The 24,955-nt window shown below is 42.5% G+C and overlaps 1 protein-coding gene across 3 annotated transcripts in view; it reads left to right on the top strand.

Annotated features, from left to right (window-relative positions):
* Window positions 1–24,955, top strand: part of cdh19 (cadherin 19, type 2) — a 189,531-nt gene that overhangs the window by 113,433 nt on the left and 51,143 nt on the right. For 2 of the 3 annotated variants that reach the window (XM_069512936.1, XM_069512938.1), the window contains one exon: window positions 17,607–17,675. The exons of the other annotated variant lie outside the window; for it this stretch is intronic. The gene's annotated coding sequence lies outside the window, so the exon portion shown is untranslated. The remainder of the gene's footprint in view (window positions 1–17,606; window positions 17,676–24,955) is intronic. 3 annotated transcript variants of the gene reach the window in all.

Here is a 24,955-nt window from a genome sequence, read left to right as displayed (position 1 = left end):
GGATGTTCTTTGTTTGATGTTTTTTAATGTTCTATTTGTTTTGTTGTTGTTAAGCTTGAGAATCTTAATCGTCCACGTACACAAAGAAATAGTCAAACTTGTCTTAACTCACTTGTTTTGGGTGCAGAAGAGATTCAGGTGGTACAACAGTAGCAGTTGGCCCCAAAAAACTTCTCAGATCTCGTTATGGAGTTGGCAATCGATGCCTGGAAACTGAGAGCGAATGCAGGGAAACGCACAGGAGGGGGGGGGGGGGGTGGAATTGTAGTGCCGCAGGTTTACATGCTTTACGAGGAGCTTGTCAGAAGAGTTACACATAGGTTGACAGCATTCACAGGTCTTTGTGGGGGCATTTAAAAAAAGATTTTGACAGTAAGTGGTGTTTATCTGAGAGAGGCTCCCTTTTTTTCTCTCACCCTTCAAGTCTTCCCTGATTCCAGGTGCGGAGCCAAAAAAGTGAGATCAAAGCGGCTCCTCTGATCTCCGACAGGTTTTTGATGATGTATGTGTACACGTTGCCGCCGCTTTTGTTGTGCTCCAGTTTTTGTGGAGCCATGGAGATAAGAAATTGGCAGGAGGAGAATATAGATGATTATGCCTTCATGATATGATAAGTCCAAACATCAACATCCAAGCGTCTCCTTTTTTCTTCCTCATTTTCTTGAACTTGTCAAGTCGTTTTACACGTGAATTCTGTTTAGAAACGTATGTTTAACACATTTGTGGTGAACCGCTTTTCCTGCATTCATTTCACAGTATGGCTCCTGCAGAATGAAATGTGCTGTACCACAAAAAAATCAAATCAATCAAATTGCTCTCTGAAAGGTATAATTTCATTTTAATGACTCAAACAATTTTCTTTGTGGCATATAAACATGTTTGGGCCGTTGCTCTGTGCAGGAAATCCTCCGAATGAAGACAACCAGCTGTTGTGTTCACTGCCTCTCCTCAGTGTAGAAAATATGAGCTGTTCATCTCAGCGTGAAACAGTTTGGCCTCTTTAAAGGACATCTGTAATGTTTTTGACCACTAGTAGCGCTATTGAGCAATGTCCTCACCAGTGGTTCCAGTTTTGTTTGTGTAACATTACATCTTTGGAAGAACGCCTTCTTTAAATGCAGCCTCTGAAGGATGCAGCTCCTGAATTGAGACACAGCTCATGTGTTTTGGTGGTAAAATAAATCCACGTGGCACTTTTAACTGCTCAAGCCTGTACTGACTAACCTGAGAAGATGCAGAGATGAAAAGAATGTTTCAGTGTGTGACATATAACCAGACGTGATGTGACCTTCGTGATGTTGGAAGGAAAATATTAACAACACACCGCAGGCTATAAATTCATGAAACTCAATTGGTTTCTTCATATTACGTCTGTTTTCTTAGTCTGCAGCCATGAGCAACGCTGCAGCTGAATTCAACACAGGAATCCTAACTCAGTTCAAGTCAATAAAATGTCCAGTAGGTCCCGCTACACTGACCCCCCCCCCGGAACGATAGGTGCTGTTAAATCATTGGCAGTGATGCATATTGTAGATGTAATTATGTTCCTCAAGTAAAATAATTTACTCTGCACATTCTGGCCGGCCGATCTGTAATTACTGCTGAACCCAGGTCCAATAACGTTTTAATCAGGCTGTGATATTGAACTGCTGGAGATGTAATTAAAAAAAAAATAAAACAAGAAGGAATTATCTGCGCCCGTGTATGACCGACGGGATCAGCAGGACTGTCAAATACAGGAAAACTGAGCGGAGCCCTCATTTGCAATGCAGATTGCTTTTTGGAGCAAAACAATGGGATTATTGAAATCAAAAATCTGACCCAATGAATAAAACATGATAAGCTTAGAAAATAATGGCAACTGGAAACTAGGCCAAACAAATGTTCACGAATTCAGAAATGAATGTTTATCACTTTGCTTTAAAGGGGAAAAGAGCGAGCAAAGCAAACAGGTTAACTCCGGGGAGCCGTGCATTGTGATGATGCCGTACGTTCCAGAGATTTCTAGAAACATATAGATGATTTTGTTGCAACCTTTCTTTTTCCTTTATCGGAGTGAAACCAACAACAAGTGCAGTGACACACGGGAAAGAGTCGTGCTATTTCCACTGCACTAGGCCCCCAGAGTCTCCGCTCATGCTCAGCGTGAAGCCACCGAGGCGGTCGTCCAGGTGACAACAGGGCGAGAATATCCCTCAGAGAACTCGTATGACTCGTCTCCAGGCACCCTGGCGGCGCTTTAGTAATACCTCTCAGCCTTTCTAGCTCCCCTCGTTCCTGTGAAAGCGGTAAAGTTGTCAGGGAGCGTTGTGTTGTTATTTACACTGGGCTGTGACTGAGCTGGAGAACATTTGATCTGTGAAGTGAGGTGCTCGAGAGAGAGAGAGAGAGAGAGAGAGAGAGAGAGAGAGAGAGAGAGAGAGAGAGAGAGAGAGAGAGAGAGAGAGAGAGAGAGAGAGAGAGAGAGAGAGAGAGAGAGAGAGAGAGAGAGAGAGAGAGAGAGAGAGAGAGAGAGAGAGAGAGAGAGAGAGAGAGAGAGAGAGAGAGAGAGAGAGAGAGACTGGTGTCTGCGTTTCAGAGGCCGTGTAACGGAAACACTCTGCAGCCCGTCACGTGGAGGTTGACGTCAATGTCAAAAGTGAGATCCTGTGACAGACGTGATTAAATATTTAAAAGTGTTGATAGTGCAACCGGAGAGTGTTCCCGTGCTATTGGGATTCAGACGCTCTAAAGAGGCCGCGCGGACAAGAGCTGTTAATTGCCTCTCGTGGCTTCACACCCGGAGAGCGAGCCCTGCATCCACTCGCTCCTCAAGCCCACAACACAAACACAAACTGAAGTTTTGTGTTTCAGGCGTTTTGTTGTTAATTTTAGCGCGCCACAACAGAAATTGCGATAATAATGTCGGCCCAGATGGCAGTTAATCATCTGCCTGTATCACTCTGCAAACAAGTCTGCCTGTGAATTTTCCTCAATTTGCCAGAATGTGTGATGAAGTTTTCAGTTATCAAAGCGTTGGAGCCGTTTTCAATCCAATCAATCAGCCGTGACAAATCAATTCTCATGAATATGATCATATTTTATTGTCAGTCATCCGTCTCTCTGTTGTGACAGAAAAGGAAAACAGAAGAATAGTCTGACTATATTATAGATATCAGCATATTACATTTGTGTTTCACTCATTATTTCCTTTCTACTTTATTTATATATTTATATTATTTGCTTAGCTGAAGGTCTAAATATTTTATGTATTTGTGTTTTCTTTTTATTTATAGTTATTTAAAATGCTGTCAAATATCAAACAAAAAAATCAATTACATTTCTTTGTCATGAGGGTTTGAACGCGACATCTTAGGAATCATTGCCAACATTTCTTTCATGTATGTAAACCAGCCTGTATATCGATGATGGAACATTTTAAAACCCATTAATCGATATATGTAACGGACCCCAAAAATCCTAATGTAGTAATGGAGACCTATTATATAAGCACTTCAAAAATAAAGTTTAATTTCATCACTTAAGAACAGTTATGTTTGTAGATGCAAGTATGAGTATTCATCAGTATTTAAACTAATCAGCCTGAAAAGACATCGAATTAAATCAGCACAACTCTGTTTATTCTTGTAGGAAACCTTCACTCTGCCTCTGTAGGACTGACTCACCCACTGTTGCTCCGGCAGGTGTTGCTCCTCTTCTCTCTGAAACATCAATAAACAATCAATCATTAATGACCTCAAAATCAACACCTTTCAGTGTTTTCTGCTGCGAATTAATTATTCAGCTCTCCACTGCCCCAGAGTCTCCTTCTAAACCGATATGTGAGCTACAGATTCACTTAAAGAACCCAGGAAACACAGTTTTGGGGTCTGGTCTCGATTCGTTCTCTGCGTGCTTCCTCCCTCAGTCAAATAAAAAAAAAAACCTGAGAGTTTATTTATTTCTTGGCGAGGTCAAATTTAAAGATGGCGATTGTCAGAATAAAATAAAAGCTACTGCATCAACATAGATACATTAGTAGTAGTTTTCACGTTGCCTGGGACCAGGTGAATAAGACTTAAAGAAGATGGGTTAACACCACTCTCCGTTACAAAATAAAAAATATATTGATTCACATGGAACATGAGTTATTGAACTCGTCTCTAAGATTCACGTATGGCATCAAAGTGAGACATCATTGCATTTTTATTCCTTCACCGTGCATTGTTAGAGCAGCTTCAGCCTTATTGATCAATAATACAACAGACAATATTCACCAGAGGAAGAAGAGGAAGGAGCCGAAAGTACAAAACCAGCGGAACTTTTGAGTTGGATGAAGTTTTTTTTTTTTTTCATGGGGAGTATCGAGGAATGGGAGATAAGCTGGTGGACGTAATGGAGACGTCCCCCCGGGAGCCGCCGGCCTGGAAGCCAAACCACCTCCGCAGATTGGATTAATATTGCATGCGGGCGCCTGTGCAGGGCTCTTGAAGGAACACTGATTGCCTCATTCACTCCTTCACATCCTTCAAAGGGAAAAGTTCTCAAAACACTCAGAGAATCTCGACGGCGATGAAAACAAAGCCGGCCTCGTCCCCTTGAAAACATCGATGACATAAAAGCTTTTAAACGGCTCCAGTGAAAGGTACAATAACAAAGAGTAAGTGACAGGGGGGGGATTTATCCCTTATTTATCTTTGCTCTCATGGCAGCACATGAAAGATGTTTTCCAGACCGGGTGAGATAATGGAAGGAACGTTGCACCAATTTTTATTTTTCGAATCCATATTTGTCGTGTAAATTGTGCGAAAAAACGCTTTTTAACGAGGTCTCGACACATTTCGACTGAGATGTACAGTGAGAGGCAGCTTCCGTGTGAGCAGGGGCGTTGCAACACTCCTGCATGTTTCCGCCTGAGTGAAGATTTTTCGCAGATGCTCCCTCATTTCTCTGCAGAGCTTCAACTTGTATCGACATCTGTTGGAGAGATATTGACCCCAGGAAATCATTTGCTGCTTTCGTTTTTTTCAGTTTGAAACTTTTGCTTGAATTTAAAGCAGACATTCAAACTAAATCTAACAAATACTGCAGCTCAGAGTGTCAGTCAAACAAAGTGTTCCAGGCGTGGACAGATTGGGAGGAAACGGGCCCCTGGGCAGAGGCAGGTAAAAGGTCTCCTGCTCCCCACAGAGGACCCCCCCCACCACCCCTCAGACTGGTGGAGACACAGAGCGACTACAAATGATGCATCTCTTTGTAGCTCTGTGTCTTTGTGGTCATTTTTGTGTCTTTTAAATGTGCCGCGTGACTTTCGGACAAGAAATATTAACAGTCAGTTCACCTCTCGGGCCCCGGGGTCTGTGCCCAGCAGGCCTGTTTGGTAATCTATCCGTGGTTTGCGGCATTGTCTGCATCTGTGATATTTGTCAGTCTGGAGAGAGATTATGAGCGCGGGTGAATCACCGACTGTAGAACAGGCAGCAGCGCAGAAGCTGCAGACACAAGGTCACAGTTCAGAAGTGTATTTCCCCTCACTCCACTTTAAAAGACAACACCAATCTCCATGTTGTGACCCTCTGTGGCCTGCGGGGATCCGGCAGCACCGGTTGCCCCGCATTCGTCATGTGCGTCTGTATCTGTGCAGCAACTTTTAACGAACGAGCGGAGCAGTGAGTTCACCTTTACCCTTTCTCCACAGTTAGAACACGGGGCGGTAACCAGTGGCGGTTTGTGACCGGAGCTCGCTCTTGCCACAATGGATGGGAAACCTAATCACCCTGATCCGGGTTTATTTTGTGAAACGGCCTCGGTGTGCGACAACCTCAGACCAACGCGTTTGCACAGAGCGGCCGCAGCTTGGTAGAAAAGTAACCGCGGTAACGTGTGGCAGATGTTATTTGCTTTTCAAGTGGCATCATGGCGCCCAAGGTTCCTCGGAGCAGTGATTGATTATGCACTGGGTTGTCGATAGCAACTAAAAGAGGAGCTTAGCTCTCCCGTCCGAAAAGAAAATCTGTTTTCATGAAGCGTCTAATAACAGTGTGATAGTGTACCTGTCTGCTGCAGGTAAACAAATCAATGGCTTTGAGCCGATCAATAAGACAGTGAGACTCCACTTCAGTCGAGGAGCAGCTGTGATGCCTGTCATCTAGTGGTCGGATCAGGTAACTGCAGTTAACGGTTTGTTCCAAAATCTGCATGAACATATTAAACAGATGGGTTTGTACATCCACATGTTTTTTAGATAGGGTTTTTTCAATCAGGCTAATTTAGGGAACTGGTATTTATGGTCCCGCCTCTCTGGTAACCTCAACGACTCCTGAGTACCCAGGACTCTTTAGTTAGAACTGAAGAAGCCTTTTAAATGAAAACGTTTTTTAGCTCTAGTTGGATAAACCAGGACCTGCATGACCGAGCACCCTTCTGTTTTCAAATTGTTGTACTGTAATTGTTGACTTTGCAGAAACTAAGAGTGAATTCAAATAAAGAGCAGATGTTTAATTGTTTAAATCAAAAGTCAAGATGCAACAATAATCTTTATATTAAAGGCTGATTTTTTTCTACTGAGCATGATTCACTTCCACAGACAGGCAAAAAAAAAGAGCAGATCTCAGTTTGACACATGGACTGATATATTTTTTTCCCATGACAGGTTCTTATATTAACATTCACAACCGCCTGTTTAACCTTTGAAAAAGTCATGTTCGGACATGAGGCTTTTGACAGTGAGGAGTGAGAGAGTTGCATAATGTTTGATGGGAAACCTCTCCCGTGACTAAAGACTCCCAGTGTGTGTAGTTGTTATTTCACCACTTACAAAGGGAGGGGCCCATGAAGAAACACAATGAGCTCTCTTTCTTTCTGAGCTAGTTGACGTCAGGTGATCGTTGGGGCATTTTCCAATAACGGGAATAAATTCTCCCCCTCTCTCGTTGTGCACGTGATGTGAAATGCATCAAAATGAGGCAGGAAAGAAAAGATGATATTGTACAACACACATTCACAGATTCATGACGCTCATCTTAGACCTCAGAGGCAGTAAAATAAAAAACACAGACAACACAGACCCCTCGGCTAAAATCTACATGTGCATGTCGTGGGCTACTTATCAACACAAACACAAGTGCTGGGACACATTTCAGCGGATCTGCCAAAAAGCTTATTACAGCAAGAGTCTAATCGGACCCAGGAGACGTCAGCTTCGCTTCTGAAGGTTGCCTGTCACCTCTCTCATTAGAGCACAGCTCGGTGCCACATGCTTCCTGCTTCTCCGCGGTGACAACACAACAATCCAGCAGCTTGTCCATACAGCACTTCTTTATGACAGGACCAGATTCTCTGCTGCTTCATGACTAACCAGTTCCAACGCAGGCTCCCTGATCTCAATGGGACATGGAGTTGATTAAGAATGAAGGGATTTGCATAATTTGGTACGACGATGTGCTCCACGTATATATTCTGTATGTTAAAGTTCAGGGAGACACTGGGGGCATCTTAAAGCATAATGAGCTTAGCCCACAGACGTTTTTGAAATCCGTACAGGGATGATTTTTGACATTAGCTAACGCCCTGCTGCTCCGGAATACAAATGAGGACGTGATGAATGCACTGCTTTGCTGTAGGAATCGATTGGATTTGAATTTCAATCATTTAAACATTTTTTATATAAAAATAAATAAATAAGACGAGAAGCTGACTCAGCCTCAGCGGGAGAGTGGAGTCGAAAACCCCCTTGAACTTAAATCTGGATTTTTGAAGCAAATATAAAATTAATTAGAATGGCGCTAGAGCGCACATCCTTCTCTAAGGCCCAACATTCCCCTTAAATTCAATCAAGCTGCATCAAATTTCACACACACATGGATCTCACTTCCCTAAATACCTTTTTCATAAGATCCTTGAATGATTCCCTGGGAAATCAGAGAAAAAGTAGAAAAAAGCAAAATAAACCCTATATCACAATGTTAAGGAAAGTGAAGAATTGCTTACAAACCAAAACATATATCTCTTTCTCACTATAACTAACAAGTATTTGCAGGTTTAACTCAAATGGTGATTGATTCCTTTTTGTTTCCTTTGCCAGTAGAGTTTGTCTTTCATTCTGCGGTGCGTCATACATAATTGCTCGTTTCCGTCTCTGCTGATCTCACAGCCGATTAAAAACATTCATTCAGTCAATGTCGATTATATCCATTCCCCTTTGGAAACAAAATCCAGGTGTTTGTGACCAGTGGAAAAGGTGTTAAACAAACAGGGTTGAAACCTCCTTGGCCGACAACACTTACACAAACTAATGAAAGAGACAACGTAGCATCTGCTGATTCGAGTCGGGATGCCTCCGGAGCTCTCCTCAAAACTCAGCAGAACTTTTAACTTAATCTTTTACTCTCCTTCTTCCACTCGTGCCTAAGTAATTTATGTTTTATCTTAAAAACGGTGCAGCTTCCATCTACCCTGAAACGAAACCCGATGAAAACCATCTTCCACTGAATCCAGGCAGGAGCAGATTTCTCTGCCTTTGAAGCTAATTAAATCTCGCCTCGCCGAGCGCGGGGCACAGCTTCAGGCTCTTCTGCTTTGGGCAGGAAGAGCTCGGGAGTCGCCTGCATCCATCCATCTTCATCCTTGTCAATTATGCCGTTAGCGGCCTGCACGTCTTCATTTCCAGTGTGGGCACAGTCTCAAAGTACTTCCCAAAGTCACCGTAATCCAATTATATTCTGGCATTCACTGTGATACAGCCCATTAGAAAAAGCTTAATCAATGTGAGGTCTTCATTAAAGCAATTTATGAATATTCATCGTGACACTCGATCTGATACTTTATGGGAACTTGAATCAATCCATCCCCCCCATGGCGCCATAACATAACCTGACTTTAGTTTTAATGGTGGCTCTTTAAGTGGAAGGGTAATATACTTTATTAGTCAGGTAATATGAAGCACTCTCCACTTTACACTCTGTTTAATCCACTGATGATACTTTATCGTCGTGCCGAACACAAAGGGACATTTTTAGTGTTGGAGAGCCGCATGTGGAGCTTTCGACTTGTGCACGGTTCCGCTGCAGCGTCTCCGCACTTTGTCTTTCAGCCTCCGTTCATAAACAGCTAATTGCTCTGTAACCCTCAAATTGGTTCTCTCAACAGAGAATAACAAACAGCCAATAACTCATCCGAGGCTGCGTGTCCATTAGCAGAGCTTCCCCCTTTGTCTCCATGGAGACCACACACACACAGAGACCTGCTGAACCCAGGCGTAGAGGCCGCCTCTGATTTTCATATTTCAGCTCTAACTCACTCATAGAAATCTTACCGTGCTTCACGTGACCGGCTGCATTGATACATTCTGAATTATGAAAAGAAGTAAGTGGAGCAGGGTCAACAGGACAAGATTGATGTTTTGGGGAATAAGCTCATTTGCTTTCTCGCAATAGCCCAGACTCCACCTCCAAATGACATCAGAAGTCAAGATGGCGGCAGCTGTGTCTGACGTATTTTGGTTTAATTGTTGCACAGTGGAAGTGGAGACACGTCGGCCATCTTTATTTACAATCTACGAAGTGTTCCTACACATTGTTTATGATTCTTGACCCTTTACACTAATGTACGTTACACAAGTACTGAATGTCGTACACAATATTTAAATTGGCTGAACTACTGCATTAGTTCATTTAAAATCATTTTAGCTCAAAGTCTCTAACCATCAGCTCCGCTGTCGCTCCTGTTTTTCTTTTTTTCCGTCGCTAACAAACTCTCTGATTGGTGAAATGAAATTCTGGCATGAAACCACTTTGTCTCCTCATTTGCATTTTCTTGTCAGACGTAATAAGCTCGACGTTTTTATAAAAACATTCTCTCAGCTCAGATTCATCTCGGTCAGAACGTCACTCTCTGCTCTTCCATTAAACTGACTCACTGAGCAGGAATCATTCATTCATTCTCTGATCTTTCTTCAGGAGAAAGCATGAAAATTACTCACTGATAAAAACACTAATCTGTATCGATGTGTACATCAGCAAACTGAGGAAAACAACAACATTCATATTATTCCTCATTAAATCGCTCACATCTTACTAGATGAAAGTTCTCCTGCTCCCATATATATAGATATATATATTATTATAACATTATACTGCAGATTGTTGACACTGTATTCCTCAGCTCAGTTAACTTGAGTCCTGACTGTGGATTTAAATGAAGAACTGGTTTAATAACAGGATCTCAGAGCAAATCAGGTCATTGTTAAAACTTAATCTGAGCAGGGAGAGGAGGAGGAGCGCCCCCTAGTGGCTATGATACCATAATACACAATGAGTACCAGGCTTTGCCCTTCTCTCATAAACACATGAATAATAATAATAATGATATATATTTTATTCATGTCATATTTTAACAATACTCAACGACACTTTACATTTAATAAAAAAAACACAGAAACCAAAAGAAAGTAAAATACACATCAGATTGTAATGTTTTAATATTTCTGTGTATATTCTGAGAGGCTATAATTTGTATTAGTAGTAGTAGTATTTTGCAAAAATTCGTTTTTCCAAACACGATGATTTTGAGTATTTAGAAAAGACTGACGCTCACATTATGTTGAACACAGGGTGCAGCTGTTGGAGTGTACCTGCAAATATCTTCCACTAGATGTCCCTCTCTTCAAATAGGTCACATAGTAGATTATTGTGCAGCATCTCAAAATCCTCCCCGACAGGAAGTTAAAGACCTCATGCTCACAGAGAACATTAATTACAGCAATAATTCAATTACAATACAAATCCACCGCCTTCTTTTCTTTTCGAGCAGAATTGAACACATCCAGATACAGAACGTCGACCTGCTGTAAATGTTCTGCTCTCACGTTACGTGATGAAACATGAGTTTGTGTTGAAAGAGCAAAAAGCTGTAATCAGTTTGGAGTGCTTCAGAAGACGGATCAATAATTGCTTTGGGTGATGAAGTGTGGCTGTCTCTCATCAAAACTTCTTTTACCTTAAGAGAAAAACAAAGTTCAGACTCACCTCCCACGCGCTGCCGAAACTCTTATTACAGTATTTAAGAGCATCCATCAAAGTGAAAGGTCAATACACTGCGAAAAAGACCTATAACAATATTCACAGCGAATTCGTCATTTGACGTGCTGCAGGAGAGGAAATTGAAACTCATCATTCATCGATCTGAACAAGCTGCTGCACCAAACGTAGTATTAACGACATTATTTGAGATGATGCAGCCATGAAATCTCACTTGTGCTTTTTCTGCATGTCTGCAGACAAATCACCGACTTGCATCGATGTCTCTGATCAATGGACGACTTCTGTGCTCACGTTGTACATTGAACGCCGCTTTTGTCCCAGTGCACTGACTGATGCTGAAAACAAGCGTTTTATGGGAACATTACTCGGCGTTCCCGTGTTTTGACTCCTCCCGGTGGACTCAGGACTGGAGCATTTCCTCGAGGACGAGTTTTGGGTGTAGCGGGAAGGTCAATGGCGCCGTGCTGGAAATCATTAGCCGTCCTTTTGTCCGCTTTCATACGCCCGCTGTGTATCGATGAGCCCAGAAGGGACAAGGACAACAACTGGCTGTGTTTGAATCTCATTTTGGGGTAATTTCACGTGTCTGCATGGAGGGAGGAGGGTGGTTGGGAATTGAATTGCAGATGTCAGTACAGCCATAACCTCTGCGGCGCGCAGGGGGGGGGGCAACAGACAAGGTTAAAGCTGTATTTGTTGGTGAGAAATGAAAGGCTGCTATATAAAACACTGTGTTTATTAACATTTTCGAGCTGGCTGTCCATCAGCTCTTCCACGGGACCACTGAATCATGTAATTTCCGTCATGGGTGAAAGACGGGGGGGGCCTGGAAAGCGGGACGGCAGAGCTCACTAGTTTCACAAGCACTGGAGTGACGACTCTGGAAACACTCTCCCCTTGGATGATAAGTGCAGAGAAATTGCTTGCTTGAGAGTCTTTCATTTCACATTCATTAGAAAGGTTCTTAAATTAATGATGCATCGTCGACCACGCCGCGCGATAAGATGCAATAAACAAGCTGAGGATATTTATGACGCTGAGGTGAGTTTATCACCTGCAGTCGAGCTCCCGCCTCGTGCACGCGGCTCATATACATGACACAGGTTTGGCATGTTGTGGTTTACTATGCTGGTCTCATACAACGCCGATCATATATAATAGAATTGCAGACTCCAGTGGAACATGTTGTTCTGGTGTAAAGTACACACTCTACTTCTCTGTTTACCTGTTTATGTGGTATTTTATTCAAGGTATTCAAAGCAGCGATTGATACTTTATTTTTTGGCAGAGTGTAAAAACAACACCGACACGTTGTCACCTGATAAAACCTGCACTCATCCATTAACATTCATTTAGATTCTTTATTTTACCTGATGCATGTAAGTCCATCATTTCTTCTACTTTTAGCTTTTCCAAATAAATGTCACGCTCATTAGCTGCTGAAAGCAAAACAATGTTGTCAGCTTGTCTCCATTATGTCTCTCTGCTGTTTGCTGCCAGGCTCGTACGCACGTGTGCAGCTTAGAGCAAAACAATCTGATGATTCATTCATAAATGAAATATCAGAAAATTCATCATTTTCAAACAAAAAAAAGCCCAAACTTTATTTATACCATCTGTGCAGAGTTAGCGGCTTTCGACCGATGCAACTTTTTTAATAAGAGTTGAACAAAAGAAGGAAAATGAATATTGTCACATTGGGAAATGACAATGCCTCAAAACAATGTTCTGAAGTTTCACACAGAAAAAATATTAGATTCATCTGTTAATCAAGGAAACGATAAACAGATTAATTACCTCCGCCATGTTTTATTTTTTTTTTGGATTGTCGGTTTGTTTGTGTAGAGATTATGACACTGAACTCAGTCTTTGGTTTTGGTTTAGATCAGGTGAGAACCCACTAATGGAGCCTGATGGAAAAAAAGAATCCAGAGAAAATATTAAAAGAAGTGATCTATGAGTGTTTGGTATTTGGTGCTGCTTGATTAAATTCAGGGCCTTGACGGATATGCACAATTAAAGCAATCTTTACTTGCAGACCGTTCTGAGCTTCTCACTTCTGAGATTCTTCTTTTGTCCACTTTTCTTTTCTCTTTCTTTTACTGGCAATTTTTTTTAATGGGGGTGAATTTAGTTGTGGCAATGAATCAAAACACTAAAGTCGTTGTTGAGCTTGAACACGTTACAATGATCCGTAGAATTGACCATAAATCAATCGCCTGAAGATATTTTCTGTGGTTTTCTCATTATGCATCATTAACATAGAAACATTAAAATATTCATCAGTGCAGCTTAAAGTAGTCGAGTCCAAATGAACAAACACTTTAAACCTGCTCCTTTAACAAGCTGAGATAAACGTCATGTGTCCGGCCTTTACAGATGAAAAGTGAAACAAAGCATTTCCCCTCGGACGTGAGCATCTGAAGTCTTTTCATTCTTTCATGATGTAACCACGTCGAATCAAAGCAAATGCAAAAGGACTGTAAAGCACCTTCCTCGGCTGAATAAATGGAATCTGAAGTGAACATTATTTAATGTAATAACTCAGACAGTAGAGTGACGTGGAGCTAACATTGTTATGCAAATCAAAAGCAGTCGATATCAAAAGTCCTGTGCATGTATGTGTCTTATCAAAGGATCAGCGAGAGGAATAAACAGACACAACGTGAGGAGTGGAGGTAAAGAACGCAGCTGCCTTCCCTGACACACACCCGACAATCAGACCTGACTCTCGCTCAGGCCCTGAAATAATAATAATAATACATAATGCATCAGTGGATGCCACATGGATGATGCCAAGTGTACGTCCCACTTAATTAATTCATCCATAATGAGCTCTGCAGCATGTAGGCGCAACTACCTTAGAGGCAGCTCGGAGAGTCAAAGCTAATTAAATCAGAATCTTAAATCCCAATCTATACACATCTGTTTGCTGAGTGTAAAAGTACAAATGAGCGGCACACAACACACACTCTGCTTTTTAGACACGGACGTACACTAAAGAGGACGTGGCTCAACACCGCTTCTAAACTCTTTTTGACTTTTCAGTTCACAAGTCGTTTTTCTTCCAGTGGAGCTCCGAGCTGCTGAAAACCCAGGAGATCCACACCAGTAGGTGTCTCTGCAACACAAACAAATCCTCGGCTGTTTGGCGAGTGCCTCACTGAATGCCAAATCGCATTGATCTCCATTTTGTGAGAGTGTGTACACACTTTTGTGAGCTGAAATCACAACTTTACACAAGGTTCAAGTGTAGTGCCCTCGCTTAATTGGTTGCCAGAAGTGTGATCCACAGCTGAAGATTACAGGAACTGAACAGAACTGTGTGGATGGAGCGTCTCGTTGCAGGTGGCCAAGCGGGCGAGTGAGCCTGGGTTAATCTCCTGCTGTCTATAGTCGCCACAAAGTCCTCAAGGACATTATCAGCAGTGACAGGATCCTGATTTGTGTTCTCCTCATATCTCGCTCTGCTCTCACAGCTGATTAAGCGGCCGGAGCGTCGTGGATATTGAGCGGCGATGCAACCTCTTCCATTGAGCTGAGGTCTTGTTCGGGCCTAAACAGAGGTGAAGGTTTGACGTCTTTAAAAGACAAAGAAACATTCCATCAGGTTATTTCTGTATCAAACACATTCACTTTGACTTCCTGTGGCCTCATGAATTGTACATCGCTGACTCTGCCCTGCTTGTCTGTTGATTCAACACACGCACTGTGAAAACAGGGCCCATACATATGTATGCTAATGTTTCCTGAATGAGCAAATGTGCGTGCTTTGAAATCCCCACATAGTTTAACAGTGAGCAAAAAAAAAAATACTAATAACTAAGAGCAGCATGTTCTTCAAATGTGTCTTTGCCAGCTTCCAGTGCAGAAGGATTCTCATCTCACATGCTCTCACACACTCGAGCCCCGTGGTTTATCTCCGTAAGAGGAGCTGTCTCCGCGACGACAAGCCTCTGTTTGAGTAACCCGGCGCACACGTCACGAGTCGCCATTAATCATGTGAATGTGTCGCGCATCTCGCAGAGGTGGTTTGCCGCATCTGGTCTTTAGTCATATATCCTCATCATCACGGTATCAGCGTTCCAAATCTGTCCATGAATACATTATTCAAATTTGGTTCATTAGAAAAGTCATTTCAGCCGACAGTTAAGTCCACCTAAAACTCGGAGAACGGCCCTGATGACATTACGTTTCATTGTAATTCTCTGCTCCGGCGCTGTGGATATTGGAGTCGTTTGCCATAACTCAAAATGCCACATGAAGTACGTTCCCAAAATACACAGGCAGGCATGAGAAGTTAAAAGTTTTTTCTTTTCACACTGGAATAGAAGTTTGAAACATTTTTCAGATCTGATCTCACACATGAAGACATCATCGACAAACTGAACTAAAACAAAAAGCCCCTGATATTGTCTTCCCTCCGACAAAAAAAACAAAACAGAATCATCCTTTTCTCTCTTTTGTTTTTTTCCAATATGATCTTTCTCTCAGGTCTTCCAGGACACGGCGCGTGCGCTTCATATCAGCTCCTTATATAAGTGCATGACAAATCAATCATAAAATTGTTGTTTAGATTGTTTTGACCGATAGACACCTTGAGCCCTGAAGGACCCAAACAGCCAAATAACTACAGCACACCATAAAAATAGCTGAAATAGAAAAGCAGGCATTTCCAGCTGCAGCAACTCAGCTGCAGGTGTGTTTGTGTTTCATCGCAGTAATGTGATCTCAAGCTTGTAATCTTACTATTTTATATTTTATGGGTTTCTACAAACATAAGTGGAGTCTCCATACTGACCTTGAATAAAAATGTATCACAAATTTCTTTATTTGAAGTATTAGATAAGCTGCAAGAACGGACTGTTTTCAGATAAATGCGACTCAACTATTCATCTTACCTGGAAGATTAGCCTGGATTACACTGTGGAATACTCACCCGAGACAATGCACGATCCTTCTGTCCGCAGAGCCGGTCTCCCTCGCCCTTCCCTGAACTAATCTCACTTCGCTATGACCTCAAGTCTCATTTCACCTGTTGACGCAGAGCTGGAGGCTGATTTCCCCCCCCGAGTCTCTCCGTTCCGTTCACCGAGGATCGTGGGAGGAGATTTCACGTGGAACATGACGTCCCTGAGGCCTAATTTCACAGAAACCATTATTTTGTTTTATTTTATTTCTTTTTATTACAGAGTGATATACTGTTCTGTGCATCCAGAGTCTTGTTTGCTTTGACCTCTTTCGTCCTCTAAATCCAAAAAGCTGACACACTTTAGGAAACAATTCATAAAGTCCCTTTTTATATGAGCCTCTCATTTTGCGTTGACTCAACTCTTTAGTTATGACCCAGCAGAGCCAAAACATTTTCAAATTGAACGCCGGCCATTCAACAGCACGAGACTAATTTCCATTTTGTTTTCCTGCAGTGGGAGTAAAAAAACGAGGGCTGTTGATTCTCCAGTTATGTTAGAAAACAGATGCTCTTCAGATCCACACGATGAAACTAAAACAAAGATGAGGGAGGTTAAAATTCGTGACCAAAAATTACTTAGAGCAACACTATGCAACTTTTTAACCTCAAAATATCAGCTTCGAAATTGGTTTGATTGTTGGAATATGGAGAATTTTTCCTCCTTCACTCTCACTCCTCACCCTGAACGTCTGTTGTAACTTCAGTGGGTGGGTACGATCCCCTGTGAGAATTGTGGAGTCGCAGAATCAGGTCCAGCAAGTTCAAGAATAACGCTGAACCCTAGAAACCAGTGTTTATCTCCAACATTCAGCAACAAACTTTTAAAATATGAAGAATTCTTAAACAGTCTTGTGGATTTGTTTGTTGTTTGGTTCAGGAAGCCTGGGATCATGGGTAATATCCACCGCTCAGCTGTGTTTGAGTTCAGTTCTGTTCCCAACATCGATAGGCTTTGTTTTTTCTCCACATAAAACTTAACCTCACCGTAATCGCTGGAACACGGAGCCCAGCAGATTGAATCACCATGTGTGGCTGCAGAGGGCGCTGTCCCTCAGTAAAAGTTAGTGTTGCTTTAATTGGAAAGGATGAAGGAGTATCAATAAGAGTTATTAATCTCAGAGCTTCTTAGATACAAAGATTTATCAACAAACGTTGTGTTAATGTTTGTTACCTGTGGTTGTTCTGCAGGTGAAACAAACTCCTGCTCAAATCTCCAATTTTTTCTCTTTCTAAGATTCATAAGAACAAAAAAGAAAAATAAAGAAATCTCACGAAGCTGCGGATGGGGCTGTTTTTCTTATCAACCCTTGTGAACGGTTGATACTTTGAAGCCACATGATTTTCATTGGGCACTGACAGTATTACACACGATAGAGATTATTGTGAATCCACACAGATTGTGGAAATAATACATTTCTGACAGTGAACAGGAGCTGATTTGACCGGCAGGTTTGGCAGAGTGTGACTCTGCTCAGCCGTGACCCGTCATTCTTTACCAAAACCGGTCTTCGTTTGCCACCCGACCATGTTCCAGATAATAGTATTATTGTTATTGCATTGTTGCCGCCTGCGTTGGCCCAGTTGGTGTTTATTTTCCTAACACTTCATGTCCACAGACGATGGCAGCGATCCATCCTGACAGCCAGAGGCTGAGCGACAGATTCCGCACAAGAGGGAACCCCAAGGTAATCATTTGCATTTGTTTTTTATTGCAATCATTAGGGCTCCCCTGCCGGGCCTCGGTGCAAGTCTGTGTGACAGACCCCATGTTTTATCTGGGAGTCAGGGGAGGCATGTTGCTGGGAGCGAGTTGAAGTGTACAGTACGCTGCACTGATTAAGAAAACAGGCTGGCTACCATGGATCACAGAGACACTGACGTGTGTGTGTCCCCGGTTGTGCCGTGTAGAGCAGGAATGCGGCAGAATTTACAACGTGCAGGACCTGTGATTGAAAATGCGGAGGATATTAATTATGATGCTCATTTTGTCTGTCAGCAAAAATAAAAAGACATGAGATCATTTTAATCCGAGCCATCAAAGGCTGGTACACAACAGAGCAGAGAGAAGAGCACACGGAGGAGGAAGAGCGTAGGGAACAAAAGACAGAGGAATCCTTGATCAAGCTGGGCTGAGTCATGACCTCTCCTGTCCCCCAGTGGAGGCCTGGAGAGATCACAAGTGGTGCTTGAATCATGAACTTCATGGCTGCGCATCAGGATCCAAAGATCACCCCGAGCTCCTACTTCCCTTTAATTATCTTGAGGTCTTCGGGAGAACGGGGCTGCGTGCAACAGACCCTTTTATTTAGCTTTACCTGGCTCAGAGATATATATTTGAAATGACCTTAGTAGTTACACAGCTGTCGCTCTGTAGTTCTGGCTGCAACTTCCACTTCCACTGTGAGTGAGACATAAGTTTTGTTTTGGGATTTAATCGTTAATACCTCCATCAAGGAGGGTGTGTTTTTATCGTTATGTTTTTGTCTTAATTAGCAGGATTACGCAAATGTTCCATGAAATTCAGCCTTAGCAGAGGAATGCATTGTCCAAGCACCTTTCTAGCTACAGCTCTGCCAAGGACGTTATGTTTCCATCTGCGTTTGTTTCTTTGAGACTCGGTGGAACGATCCACTGTGGGTCTTGACTCACGGTGCAGATCTGGATCAGGGGGCGGATCCAGTAATAGTAAACCTATTATCGTTTTCTTGAACATTGCAACATGTTCTTCGGCCTCCTGCCTCCGCACCGCAGTCACTGCTGTGCACACTGTGGTTGCGAATGACGCAAAAAAAAGGTCAAGATGAATCACCAGAATCCAGGCAGAAGTGGAGACGTGCCGCTCATCATCATGAACAGTCTCATGTTCTTGACTAGCAGCGTGCGTAGATTTACACCGCTGTCAAAATGCTTTTCAATATATGGGCCTGTGCAGCACACTCATTATAATGACGCCGCGAGTGAATGCACAGTGTCACTAATACACCCCGGTGCTTGTCACAGTGCTTGCAGGATCATTAAGCTTTGATGAAACAATGGCAGGGCCCAAGGTGAGGTGGAAGAGGCCTCCCACGCCGAGGCCAGACTCAACTTACCTCCACAGAATATTACACTCATTCAGCTCATTACAGAGGAAAGCAACACTTTTCTGACTCACTTGCTTACTTGTGGGTCCCCGACAGCAGCCCACACACACACACACACACACACACACACACACACACACACCTCTAATAGATGCCTGGGTCTCTTAGGTCTTTTTATCTGTTTCCTCCTTATCTGTGCTCCCATGGAGGAAGTCTGCCCCTTCTCGCCATCGCTGCTGCTGCTTCTCAATCAACGTAGCTCCAGCCACCAAGACTGATTCCAATTTGGTGCCGTCCCCCCCTGATACCAGAGCAATTACCCTGTTCTGGCCATCTACATCCCTCGCCACATTGTCACCGAGCAGCCGCATTAAAGGAGAGAGATCTTTCACGGCTGGGAATGAGTAATGGAAAGAGAAGATGTGATACATTGATTTTTTTTTTCATTGTACAGAGCCTGTATGCACTGTGTTGACTGTGTGTTGGTTCTATGGTTTCTAGTGTTGAAGCTAGCTGCTTCAGAGCTACAAAAAAAGTTTGTAGCTTGAGAGCAACCGAGCAGATTAACCTTGGAGCAGCTATTCTGACGCAGCTCAAACAGCGAAAGGCAAAAAGAATTGTTAAGATCGCAGCAAACCTTTTATCCACAGATACATTTGTGTTGTTTTGGCGCCGATAGTATTTGTGGAATATTTCTCTAAAGGTCGAGAAGATTCACCTCTTAATGTTATAGCTATAATGGCTAAACAAATACAATACACTGCTAAATGCTTTCAAATCATCAAGAAAAGAATGAAGTTCTTCACTCTTGAAACTAAACCAAAACACGGGGATGTCGGGGAATTTCAGTTTTCGACCAAGGACAAATATTACGATCACAGCATTGTTCTTGTTTGTTCATATGAAGTGAACAATCCCTGGCATCTGGTGAAAGGCTGTGGGAAGTTGTGGAAAGTTACAAAAATAGTTGAACGCAGTTTTTCCAGTTTTGTGAAGGTGTCGGTGTAGGTTGTTCCACCATCTCTCAAACTCATTGAAGGAGGCATTCTGAGCTGTAATCCAGAGAGGTTCAACTTTATGTTCTCCAAGAGATTCTTAAATAAGAATTCAAGAATAAAATGGCCGACTGGAAAAGTGGTAAGACGGTCCTTGCTCATCTCTTTGTCAGTGGTCAGTGCTGAGGTCTTTACAATGAGGTGGACACGATCTCTGCTGAAGCAACGGGGACTCTGGATATCAAGGTGTCACGGCTCATCTCTCTAATGACACTGAGCTTCAGTGACATTGATCCCTGAGGTCTGGGTGTTGGTCTTGAGAGGACGTTCCAGATGGTTTGTTCTCCATCAAAGTCAATTTATTTATTTATTTAACCACATTTATAATTCACTAGATGTGGATTTTTATTTGGCCTGTTTTTATTTAATCACGATCCATTAATTATTCTCATCATGTTAAAGGCAGTAAAAAAAAAAAAACAGATCCTGGATCTGCCCTCTGATCTGAATCCACACCAAATTGTAATGGGTTCTTCTCTGGCTCACAGCTCATCCTTCTACCGAAGTTTCATGGAAATCCATTCACGTGTCCTCGTACAATCCTCCTCACAAGCAAAGAAATAGAAACAAGTGAAAACATAGTCTCCACGATCGTAAAGTACTTCATTCATAAACTCACAGTCCCCGTCCTCCGTCCGTGCCTTTACATCAGGCAGCACGTGCACAGAGATATTTCTTCTGCCTCGTTCGGTGCATCTTGCTGCTCAGTGTCTGGTTGTCAGGATCCACGTCTACATTAAAACATGCTCTCATGCTCCGGCTGGAGGTTTACTTATACCTCAGCTTCTCTGGATGTGAGATTTACAGCATCTTCAATTGTTTGCTGCAGCAGCAACAGTAATTTAATTTCAGAGGATGGTGATAAATCGAGCTGTGTAGCAAAGAGAAGCTCCTGATTCAACAGTCAATTCTCGTCTGACTCACGTTATGTTCAGAGATCGACGGAGTAATAACGATGATGTCGTTCCTCCCTTGGTGAGGAACTCCTCGTCCGGGGCAGATATCGGTCTGCTCCTTCATATTCAGTGGAGCTCGCTGGGAGGGTTGAGGCTCTGGGGCGCCCCCTGCTGAAGGTGTAATGAGATGAATAGCCGGGAGATGACCCTTGGACGACTGTAGCCCGCCTGTAGAGCCCCATCGTACATTTCATATCACTCCAGCTCCTCTTTGCTCTCGTAGCCTCACATTTACACAACGGATTTTAAAATATTTTTTGTCGAGCACCGGCTATCAAATGGTTTTGATCCCAGCTGCATTAACAATCTTTTAAAACATCACGAGGCCGCTCGGATGGAAAACACTGTCAAGCTGAGAGCAGCCAGAAGTGCTTAAATCTTTCAGTGTAAACTATTCAGATTAATTATGTTTACTTTATTTATTTATCTTGTATTTTATTGGATATTTGTTGTAAATAAGATTCTGCTCTACTTGTCTGCATGAACTAAAATGATTTATTTATTGATCGACTTTAAACATAAATGATATAATTATAAGGTTTGCATGTCTTGGTTCTTACTGCAATGAAACGTATCAGGAGCAAACAAACAAATACAAGTATGAATGTACTGTACAGCACTTTCTGCAGCAGTCTGATTTTTCTGAAATATAATTTTATATCAGTCACGTTCATCCTGGTCAAATATGTGACCGGTGTCTGCAGACATATCTGTAGCTGCTCGCTGAGATTGCAAAAAGTTTAAATGTCAAAGCTCATTAGCAAAGTGTGTTAATTACATATTTTTTGACCCCGAATGTTTCCTTCCTTCCACCCAAAGTTGCAAAATTGAGACTATCACACCCACACACAGGCCGTGGCCATCTTCATCTCCGCCATGATTAATCAGGACAACATGCAGCGAGCCAAAGATAAAACAACATTAGTCAAAAAATTACTCCTGACCTTTCGCAGTCGCACAATGAGCCTCCCTTCTGGTTTTCACTAAATCAGCCCTTAATGAAAACACACTCAGAAAGTTTCTCCCCACACACGTCGGACCTCGTTAACAAAATGCCGCGTCCTCCTCGATCTGCGTCTCTTCTGCTTTTAACTTTGTGGCTGTGCGAGTTCAAACGAGCGGTGCGTCGGCCTGGCGCTCGGAGTCTGGACTGCCGACGTGGAGGGTGTTTCACAAGCTGTTTGATGGGAGCTAGAAACAGTAGCTTAAGCTACAGTTGAACATCTGTGCATTAACCCTCATCAGCACCATCTGTGCCTTGAACTTGTGTTGATACTTGTTCTGCTGGTTTCTTCGCGATGAGGGCGGATTATTCACATTGATATATGGCTCTTTATAATTACTTTTAAATACCTAATTGCCTAACATCATGTTTTCACCCTCTTCTACAAATTTCTAATTAGTTTTGTGAGCTCACATGAAGATAAAATGCTTTTTTTCCCCGGTATTGGCCTCCTCTCATTCACTTCAGTTTGATTTAAAGGCAAAGCACTTGAGTAAAGTGGAATGTTGTGCTGTCGTTGGCACTCGGAGCGGATTGAGAGGGAGTTTAATAACACAAGATCAGACAATAAGTCTCAATAAACACGTCTGAATAACTAATTCCCTGGAAATGTCAGGACAATAAGGCGGCAGATGTTTGAAAAGTCTGGCTAAATAGGAACATGTCATCCTGAGGGATTATTTTGGGCCTTAATATGAAGTGTGCTGCAGGAACAGTGAGCAACCACATGATGCCTGTATTTTACATATGCCTGTAACTCAGTGTACTGCTGTGTTCCAAGTGACGATCAGAAAGAGGAACGTTACCTCTCAACTTGTCAAATGTCCCACGGACTTCTTCGTTTTATATTTAGCTTCAAATCCTGAGTGAACATCCTCGTCTGTCTCCTCGTGGCGGAAACGAGAAACAAGAAAGAGAAATTTTGTCCCGAGCCATAATGTGGAATGTCAGTCCGACTTCACACTGAGCACATCCATTGAGCGTGACGTGTAAATGATAGAGAAAGTGACGCTGACGGTAATCCAGAGTGATTTCCTGTGAGGATCAGGATGCATTCATGATTTGGAATTCACAGCCTCGTGTGGATGTGAAGCTCAATCAAATGGAAAAGTTTGGACGGGCATTGTTGAAAGTCTTTTTAGTGCACAGAGCTTTTTCTATTAATTATAACTGAGGAGTGTTCACTGGGATAACGTCACGGGTTTCTTCTGCTGTTTCACGACTTTTTATTCTCAGAAATATTTTGACCGCTTTTATCGATGACCTCAAGCGGTCGATCAACAATCTCTTCGCCTTTTCATTACATCATATCCTCTTTATCTGTGGCTTTAATCTGAGAAGAACTAGCCTCCGTCCTCAGACTGTCCATTGCTGCAGCTCCTCTTTTCAGCCTCGGTCTGAAACACTCGGTATCGACTCTGATGTCACGATGATGCGAAAGAGGAGAGACTTGTAACTTTGCAGGACTTTAACATTCACAAAAAACCCATTCAAGACATCAGAGGATATAAAAACTGCAAAATCTAAATATGTCTCTTTTAAAGGAACCTTTCACTAATTACTTTACAATGTTATCATGAAACATTTACGCCGCGCCACGTGTCAGAACCCTGTATTCCTCCGTCCTGTCTGTTCTCAGAATCAGCAGCTATCGCTCCGGTCTCTCCGCACAGCGTTTGTGTTTCATCTTCTTACCTCCACAGGTTGACGGTGGGTTAGCTGCTGCTGTCTGCGCACAACATGAGACTGAGATTCTGTTTCAACAAAGTGAGACAACACGTGGATTTACGGGATAAAAGCAGCCTGGTGCAGTCGAAAACTGTAAATTCTGCATAAACGCGCCTGGGGATGTAGAGATAACATGCAGCCTCGCTCTCACTACATGGATGCTGGGTACTTTTATCCATGGAGCCTCTTCTTTAGTTGCTACTGGACTATTCAAAGTGAAGAAATAGACTATTTTATGCGGCACAGTTTCAGAAGTTTTATTTTTAACAGATATGAGAAAGCGGTATCAGTCATCTTCTCCAGCTATGCCTGAAAGCCAATAAGCATATTTCAGTATCAGACTATTCACTCAGTGTTGCTGGAGACAACAAATGAATGCAATGATTAAATTATGACAGTAATGTGTAGTCTCAGAGCACAGTCAGAAGTCTGCCCTGGTTTTTGTCTCGGAATGAAAAATGCACATTCTGTGTTTTGGTCTGCAGCGGAGTTTACCCACCGCTGCTGTTATGATTCATCGGGGGGAATCAATCAGGAAAGCTTGATCGCCCCTTTGCAGTGAACAAGTCGCTGATGCGCTGTGCCGCCATCGCCGCCGCTGCAGCGTTCAACCACTGAGGTGTCTTCATCAGCATATTGAATACCAGGTGTTATTTCTAATGGATTAATTACAATTCTCTTCAGAGAGGAGGCAAATTACGAGTTATCATAATTAAGCCGTCTTTTTTCAATCGATGTGAGAAAAAAAAAAAAGCTAAATTTGTTATTCAGATGCACTTGAAGTGGCTCCGGCTCTCTCAGCCACCCTATCACAGACACAGGCTCATTATTCAGTAAAAGAAAATTCAAATACAATATTGACTTGTATCATCTTAGCGCTACTTGTGTTCAGTTGCATTTTTTGTTTCTGCTTTCTCTATATTTTCCACCAGATTTTAACTTTACCTCCGGCAAGGATTTTATGTTTTCACCCTGGTCGATTTGTTTGTTCGTTGATATATTTGTTCATTTGTTTGTTTGTGAGCTGTCATTTCGAAGCCTCGGGTTTAGAACTCTGTGCGGTGCTATATTGGTTTTTGGAAACCAGCAGTAACCATATTTGGACGGTATCCAAGCACATTTGAGGCCAATACAGCTTTC

The sequence above is a fragment of the Paralichthys olivaceus genome, chromosome 17, assembly GCF_024713975.1.
Source record: "Paralichthys olivaceus isolate ysfri-2021 chromosome 17, ASM2471397v2, whole genome shotgun sequence".
Classification (NCBI taxonomy): Eukaryota; Metazoa; Chordata; class Actinopteri; order Pleuronectiformes; family Paralichthyidae; genus Paralichthys; species Paralichthys olivaceus.
The sequence above is the reverse complement of the archived record's forward strand: the minus strand, read 5'-3'. Positions and strand labels throughout refer to the sequence as shown.